This window comes from Dromaius novaehollandiae, chromosome 5, assembly GCF_036370855.1.
Source record: "Dromaius novaehollandiae isolate bDroNov1 chromosome 5, bDroNov1.hap1, whole genome shotgun sequence".
NCBI classification, from domain to species: domain Eukaryota; kingdom Metazoa; phylum Chordata; class Aves; order Casuariiformes; family Dromaiidae; genus Dromaius; species Dromaius novaehollandiae.
The window spans coordinates 68,782,108-68,789,253 of record NC_088102.1 but is presented as its reverse complement, the minus strand read 5'-3'; the positions used below and the strand labels follow the sequence as shown (position 1 = coordinate 68,789,253).

Here is a 7,146-nt window from a genome sequence, read left to right as displayed (position 1 = left end):
AATTCTGCATTTGCAAACTCTTGAGGAAAAGTCACGATGCAGATAAATGCTGCAGGGAGCAATTTTCATGTTTGCTGTGACTTACTGTGGCTCCTCTTTCTTGTTTGCTGCTCTTTGTGTAACAGCTGTCTGATGGAGTGATACCAGGCTGCATGTCACTGGCTTCCACAGCGCTGAGTTTTCTGCTTGAGAAACAGTAATTGGAGCAACTTTTTGAAATTCTGAATGAGGCCTGCTTTGTTTTTGCAAATTGCATCTTCACTATAGTATTTAAAGAGCAATACTTTTTCTTATCAGACAACTGAACCTTGTGTTGGCATCTGCTTTGAAACAGAACATAATATTCTAAATCAGAAAAACAGATTAGAAAATTTGCTTTTACAGCTAGATATAAAGTACTAGTGGTTCATCTAATCCAGTCCCTTGGCACTGATGCAGGACGGCTGTCTGCACGGCACAGGGCATGGCTACCTCAGCCGGGGTAACAGCCCGGGCTATTGCACTTGCTCAGCACAGCTCACCGAACAAACGCAGGCAGACTCTTCCTGGCGTTTGAGCTTTCCCTGAACAAGTTAGCACGTATCTTCATGTAACACTCCACTGGAACATGAAGAAGTGTCCTAAAGGAGTTGAGTTTGGAAAGGTCATCCTGTATTTCATAATGTCCCTTTAACATATAGCCTGAAAGAGAAGTAAAGCTTTCCCCCCAATGCATTTAGCTAGATAATATGGAAGGCATGCAGAACATAAGCTATCCAACCAACTATGAAACAAATGCTAGAATTAATTGCTTAATTCTCTTTGCATTAGGATAAAGCATACAGGTTTAAAATGCCTTCAGTGAAGAACTGCCAAATATGGGAAAACTTACCTACTATCTCACTGTAATAAATTCAAAAACAAGTTTGACTGCAAAGATTGGTTGGGTGATAGCTATAGCTAAAGGCAAGCTTTTCTGCAGCTTATTGAGACAACCTAGTTTTAAGGTTCGTGCATAAAGTTTGACACCGTAACAATATTTATTAACTAATCAGCATCTCTGGAAAATCAGGTTTTCTTCAACCCAGCTTCTTTGGGGTTCATCAGATACAAAAAAGAATCCACAAAAACACTTTCAATCTATTAGCTGAAATGCAAGTGCCAAGAGCTTGACTGTACCAAATAATAACAAGCTCCAAGTTAAGGGATTATCATCTGTTCCAGACCATTTTTATGAGGCTGCTGTATGATTTGTCCTTCACTTGTATCAGGCTAAAATTGCATTTAAACAAATCCTGAGCAGACACAAATGTATGAATTTCCCTCCTCTACATTAGGGGAAGATGAGCGTGTCTGCGTGTGCACACAAAGTCTACAACGGGAGTGATGTGTTTTCTGGATGTCAGGTAATGGCATGAAACAGGGTGCAGCCTTTAACAGGTAGTTGACATCAGAAGGGACTTGGATCGAATCTCTGCCAGAAGGGGTACGTGGTGAGGGGGAAGAGGAGGGTCGTTGGCAGCACCAGCGCCATCTCTCAGCAGGTACCGCTGCCGTGCGCACAGACGGCCGCTCAGTGTTTAGGGCCAGCAGAAGGGGAGCAGGGAGCACGCACGGTTCAGCTACGCACTCCTGCACTATGTGTGCAGCACAACACAAAGTGAAGCTACTAAAATGACTAGCAGGTCAAAAGCTTGCACCTGCACCAGCTCAGCAGCAGCACAGAGTGCTTGGTAGGATCAAGACTCTGATCCTGATCACAGGCTGCCTAAGTTCTCACAGAAGTTTTACTGGCTTCACTGGGAACACTCACGTAAGTTTTACCTAAGTGCAGGCAGGGACACACAAGCACTGCTCCCTCTGATTTACTGTTTTCTTGTAATAGACAAGCCATAGTGTTTTAATAAAAATGAAGTTGTGGTAGCAACCATAAATTGCCTTGAACTGCAGTGGAAAGTGCACTCTACTTGCTCCAGAATTATTCAGGAGTCATGTCTAATCTTACCAACTTAACTTACCCCTTTCCCTACTGCTGCAGCTCACAACTTCAGTCCCATTTTTCTAACCCACCTTTCCTACCTGGTGTGAAACAGAGAAAGAATTTATCAGTTAATAATACTTCTGACCTCAAAGAAATAGGCAGAAGGAAATGCCAAGATCCAAGCACACACTTAACTCCATCCAGCAATTGCAGGGAGGCTACAGGGAAAGACCTCCTTTATTTTAGCATTTTTCCATATACAAATTTACTATATTTTATAAAATAAAGCTTTATTTTTGCCAGCAGAAGCATCTAAAAGTTAATTTAATCTCCAATTCTTGATTAAGTGGACTTCATCTTTCATTGGTTTCTCTGAAAGAGGTTAGTGGCTGGTGGCAGTGTTTTGTTCAGAAAATAAAAACCTCTGAATGGTTGCAGTACATTTAAAGGCTTGCATCCTTTAACCCCTGAAGTCCAGTTTCAAGCTTAGTATTAGAGATATGATCCGCATGTCTTGCAGTGTATCTTTTCCATCTCATTTCTCCAGAGGAGCATAATTCAAAAGCTTCTCAATCAGATCCACGTGGGCTAGGAGCATTCTGCGACAGCAGTATCTCTTCAAACCAAGGGCATCCAGGGCATCTCTATTAATGAACACGAGAGGAGGGAGAAGGAAAAAAAAGTCAGAAGCATTTTTAAGTATTCCTAAGCAACATACAGATTACTTTGAGCTTAGTCATAGAGGAAAGCTTGTTTGCAGTTTAAACCATGTAACTGAGAGATTTGGCATGAGTTGCTAATGTTCTTTTTCATTATTGCCATTGCCAGGGTGTTTGCTTGTTCTTCCAGCCTGCAGAAGCACTCATCTTCTGTAAATGTTGTGCAAGCGACACAACTACCAAACGTTCACAGGTAAGTCTGCACCATTCCCATCGGAACAGAACCGTAATAGAGTAGTTCTTAAGAATTGCCTCTTTTGAACTAGCCCACTCACATGTGGGCATAAGTTTGTCACGGAGTAGCAGGGTTAAGTGAGATGCAAGTATTTTGGTTTTGGAAATAAATTTCTGGTTTTCATAGTTGAAAAGAAACTTGAAAATGGTACATTTTAAACCCCAGTTACTTTATTACAGTAACTAGATCTTCCTCCTCAAACATGAATTTTTAGAAAAGAGAGGATTTGATCTGGTTAATCTGAGCAATCAAGAGGTATGAATGTAGTTAGCAGGAATACAGTTCTGAAACATGTAAAATCATTTCTTCTTCTCTTAAAATCTTGGACAGTCAATAATCATCTGTGTTAGGTACACCTCCTGCAAGTTTTATGGTAGAAAGTAGCACGAACTTCTCATTGAAGTGCTACACCTCTTACAGACTGGTGACAGCATTTATGCTCTTTAGCACCAACCTACTAACTATAAAGCCAGTCTGCCACTCATTCAAAATTTGACATTTATGAAATGGGACTGAATTCAGATCTTTAGATTTTATATATGCAGTGCAACAATCTATCATTTGATTTAAAAAGTTTTATGAGACTGTTAATCGCCTTTAGGAGGAAGCTGATAGCTACACTCTGAAGTACTAATGACTGAAAGGAAAACTGTGCACAAGCAGAACCATGGTAATAGGTTGTTTGGCTTCATGCAGTACAGCCTAAACACACACAGTAAACCTGCAACTTCTGTGATGTCAGTTAGTCTCTCAGCAGCAAGACAAGACTGCTCCTGCAGTTTGTCTGCAATGTGCTCAGTATCTTGAAGTGCTTAAAGAGCAGGGTTTTCATTTCAGAACTAGCATTTGCAAAAGTTACTTGATAAGTATATAAAAAGGCTCCTGTACATTAGAAAAAAGTTTATAAATAATATTACATGATATTTCTGAAACAGTTGAGAACAAAAAACATCTGATCCCTACTAATATGTAAGATTTAAGAGCTATTTAGAAAGTTCTGAACTTTCAAGTGCAGTTACTGGAGATACAGAATACTAATAATGACTACAACTTTAGAGGTCATATACTATATATATACTATAATGTTTCAGCTAAAACGGTATCAACACTGCAGTTGTTTTCACAGTCTCCTCTAGCTTCCATGGACTTGAAAAACCATAAATTGCTTAGACAAGTTTGATTTCTTCTATTCTATCCATCTGCTTCTCAAGTTATCATTAATAGTCATTTTAACACTGCATCATAACATTTTAACTGTTCAATAGCCATTAACTCTATTTCTGATCTTGCAATACCATAACTCTATTAGCCTGAATAGTCACCCCAGAATCACAATGACCATAGCAATTGTTTTCCAACTAAGTATTTATCAATAACAATGTACATCTTTGTCCTGTACAAATGCAAAGGAATACTAAAGACGAAATTAAAAAATTAAAATGTAGTATTTGTAAAGTAAGAAATCCTAAGTGCCACCAGAATAGCTATAATAGATTTCAGCATTAGAGAGAAATGATTTGCAGCCACCCATATGTTATGCTTTTTAATGCCATACATGAAAGAAATCTGGTGCAGAAACTTTCTAAATACCTTGAACAGCTGCAGTATTCTGCTCAGCTACATTTAACAAATTCTGAGATGTAAATGCATTTCCAAAAAGGCCCCTCACAAAAGTGGTGAGACTTAAGAGAGGTAACAAATGATTTGCACTGGATCATTTGTTTAATGAAACTCATAAAAGGTGGGGGGGAGACAGGATGGGACAGGACATCTTTTCCCCAGAAATTCCACCTGAAGCAGTGAGAAGCACAGAAATGAATCATAACTTCCCACAAGTTTAGATAAGGCTTAAAAAACAAAGCATTCCTTCCCTGCCTATTCTGTGCTCCACTGTTAGCATCTGACAAGAGAGAGTCCTAAACCACAAAAACCTGTTCAGATTTACCCTAGAGAAGGGGTAGTGAAATCTGTGTTGTTTATACACATTCTTCTGATAGTTCATAGAGATAAGTCCATTTTAAAACCTATTAGTAACCCTAACTATTTGAGTGAAAAGGAAATACTCATTATTTCATAAGTTATACTTATTGCTAACCACAGGAAAGGCAGACATGAGGCAACATTCCACTGAAGCAGTTCACCATGACTTCAGGAAGCTCCTGAACTTCTAGGATGGTGTTTTCCATTCTCTTGATTTGTAAAGGTCAGGGTTTTTTTCCCTCCATACTTAAACTTGATGACAATGTAAATGCTTCACAGAGTTACCTTTCACAGTCTCTTTTAAAGTAGTTCCACTATAGCTAGATTCTCCCTGAACTATTAAAAGACAATTCTGGTCATGCAAAGGACATGTATACATCTTAAAATAGAACTGTTATCGTTATCAGTCAGGTATTTAGAACAGTTAAACTGCCCCGCTCCCCATCTCCAAACCAGGATTTTGAAATAAAATTAACAAAACTAGATAGCAAATATGAGATGCTTTTAAGGAAATTTAAAAGGGGTATACATTGTTACCAAGATTAGTTATTTCTTCTAATTGTAACTTCTCTCCCCTTAAAAAAAAAAAAAAAGAGGAGGGGGGAAACACCAACATAACACAGATGTGAAAGTTGAGTTTTCCTGCTTCATCCCCTTCCATACAAAGTTAAATATTTGAAGCTGTCCAAGTTCCATGGATATGATCTGACAATTTCCACACTGCCAGCCAGAAAGATTCAATAGGTAAATGAGCACTTTCTTAGCCCTTTATTTAACCAGAGCTTTAAAGTTATAACAGTTATCATCAGAATATATTTATGGTTTTCAGGTTCTTTACAGATGTTTCATTATGCCCTGATCCTGCCCTTATATTCTTAATGCATTGTGCCATTTCACCTAAAATAAGAGTCAAAAAAATACAGGAGTAATACCCACCCTTCTGTATACTCTGCTTGCAGAAGGCCAAGGTAGGCTTCCCACTTGTTTCCAACTATTTTGCCACACGTGAAACATCTGACCGGGATGATCATTTTTTACACAGTAACTGTAACACATATATATAAAAATACAATATAATACTTTTACAAAATGACTATGTATCACATTCACCTGGGCAAATCTAAGGAAGGAAACTCAGGCCTACATAAATCTCAAACAGCTGCTCGACAAACCACGCAGCGGTAAACAAGAAATGCGGCCGAGTCACGGGGGCGCCGAATTACAGCGCAGCGACGCGGCAGCGCTGAGATTTCGGCCCCAGTTTTTCGGCGACCCCCCACCCCCGCCGCCCGCGGGCCGGCTTGGGCGTTGCTTAGGCCATAACGGGAGGAACGAGATGGGCAGCGCCGAGCACCCTCCGGCTGCGAAACGGGCCCGGGCTCCCCAGGGAAAGGCCGGCCGTAGCTCGCCCGCAAGCGCGACCCAGGGCGGGGGGAAGGAAGGGGGAGGCGGCAGCAGCAGCCCTACCGAGGGCCCCGGGCGCGGCCTCACCGATCCTACAAAGCAGCTCCTACCGTATCGGCTCCGCCGCCCTCCCCTAATGGCCGCCCGGGCGCTACCACTGCGAGCCGGGGGGAGGAGCCGCGCCGCCGGGCGGGCGGACTCTGCGGGCGGGCGGGGAGGGGGAGGCTCGCGCACCCTCTACGTCGCGCCGGCCGGCCGGGTGGTATCGGCCGAGTGTACGGCGTCCCGGGCGGTTCAAGAAAGTGCGTGCGCGGGGCGGGCTTGTTTTCGCGTGTGCCGTGCTGAGTGGCAGCTGGGGCGCCCGGAGCGCAGAGCGGCGGCGGCGGCGGTACCGGCGAGCACGGTGTCCGCTCCTGCTGCTCCTTCTCCTTCTCGTTCCGAGGCGGGCGGGCAGGCACTTGTTGCTTCGGAAAAGGGGCTTTTGCAGCTGTAAGACTTCTCCTCCCATCCTGGTTGAGGTACTAAGTCGTCTAGGGTGGGAAGCGCAACTGGTGGCTGCAGCCCGGCGCTAGCGAGCGCTGCCGGGTGGGGGGCGGTGGGCGCAAAGGGGCCCCGATGGGCAGGGCTGTGGGACCGGGTCGGGGACCCCACGGGCAGCGCGCCCGCCTCTCCGCTCCCTCCGTCCCAGGAGGGAAGCGCCCGCCGCGGCTCCCCGGCTGATTTAGGGGACGACTGAGGGCGGCCGTGACCGAGAGCCCGCTGCGCAGCTTGTCCCCGCAAGAGACAGGGACCCCGCTGCCGTCGGTGGGGAGCGGCCGGCTGCGGTGTGCGGGGGGCGTCTCGGGCTG

The 7,146-nt window shown here is 43.8% G+C and overlaps 1 non-coding gene across 1 annotated transcript; it reads right to left on the bottom strand.

Annotated features, from left to right (window-relative positions):
• Positions 1-2,179: 2,179 nt before the first annotated feature.
• On the bottom strand, positions 2,180-5,939 carry LOC112988040 (RNA polymerase II, I and III subunit L). Its single transcript, XR_010389544.1, has 2 exons — positions 5,831-5,939; positions 2,180-2,604 (listed from the first exon to the last, which is right to left on the bottom strand). It is a non-coding gene; the product is annotated as an RNA polymerase II, I and III subunit L (transcript).
• Between the last annotated feature and the right edge of the window lie 1,207 nt (positions 5,940-7,146).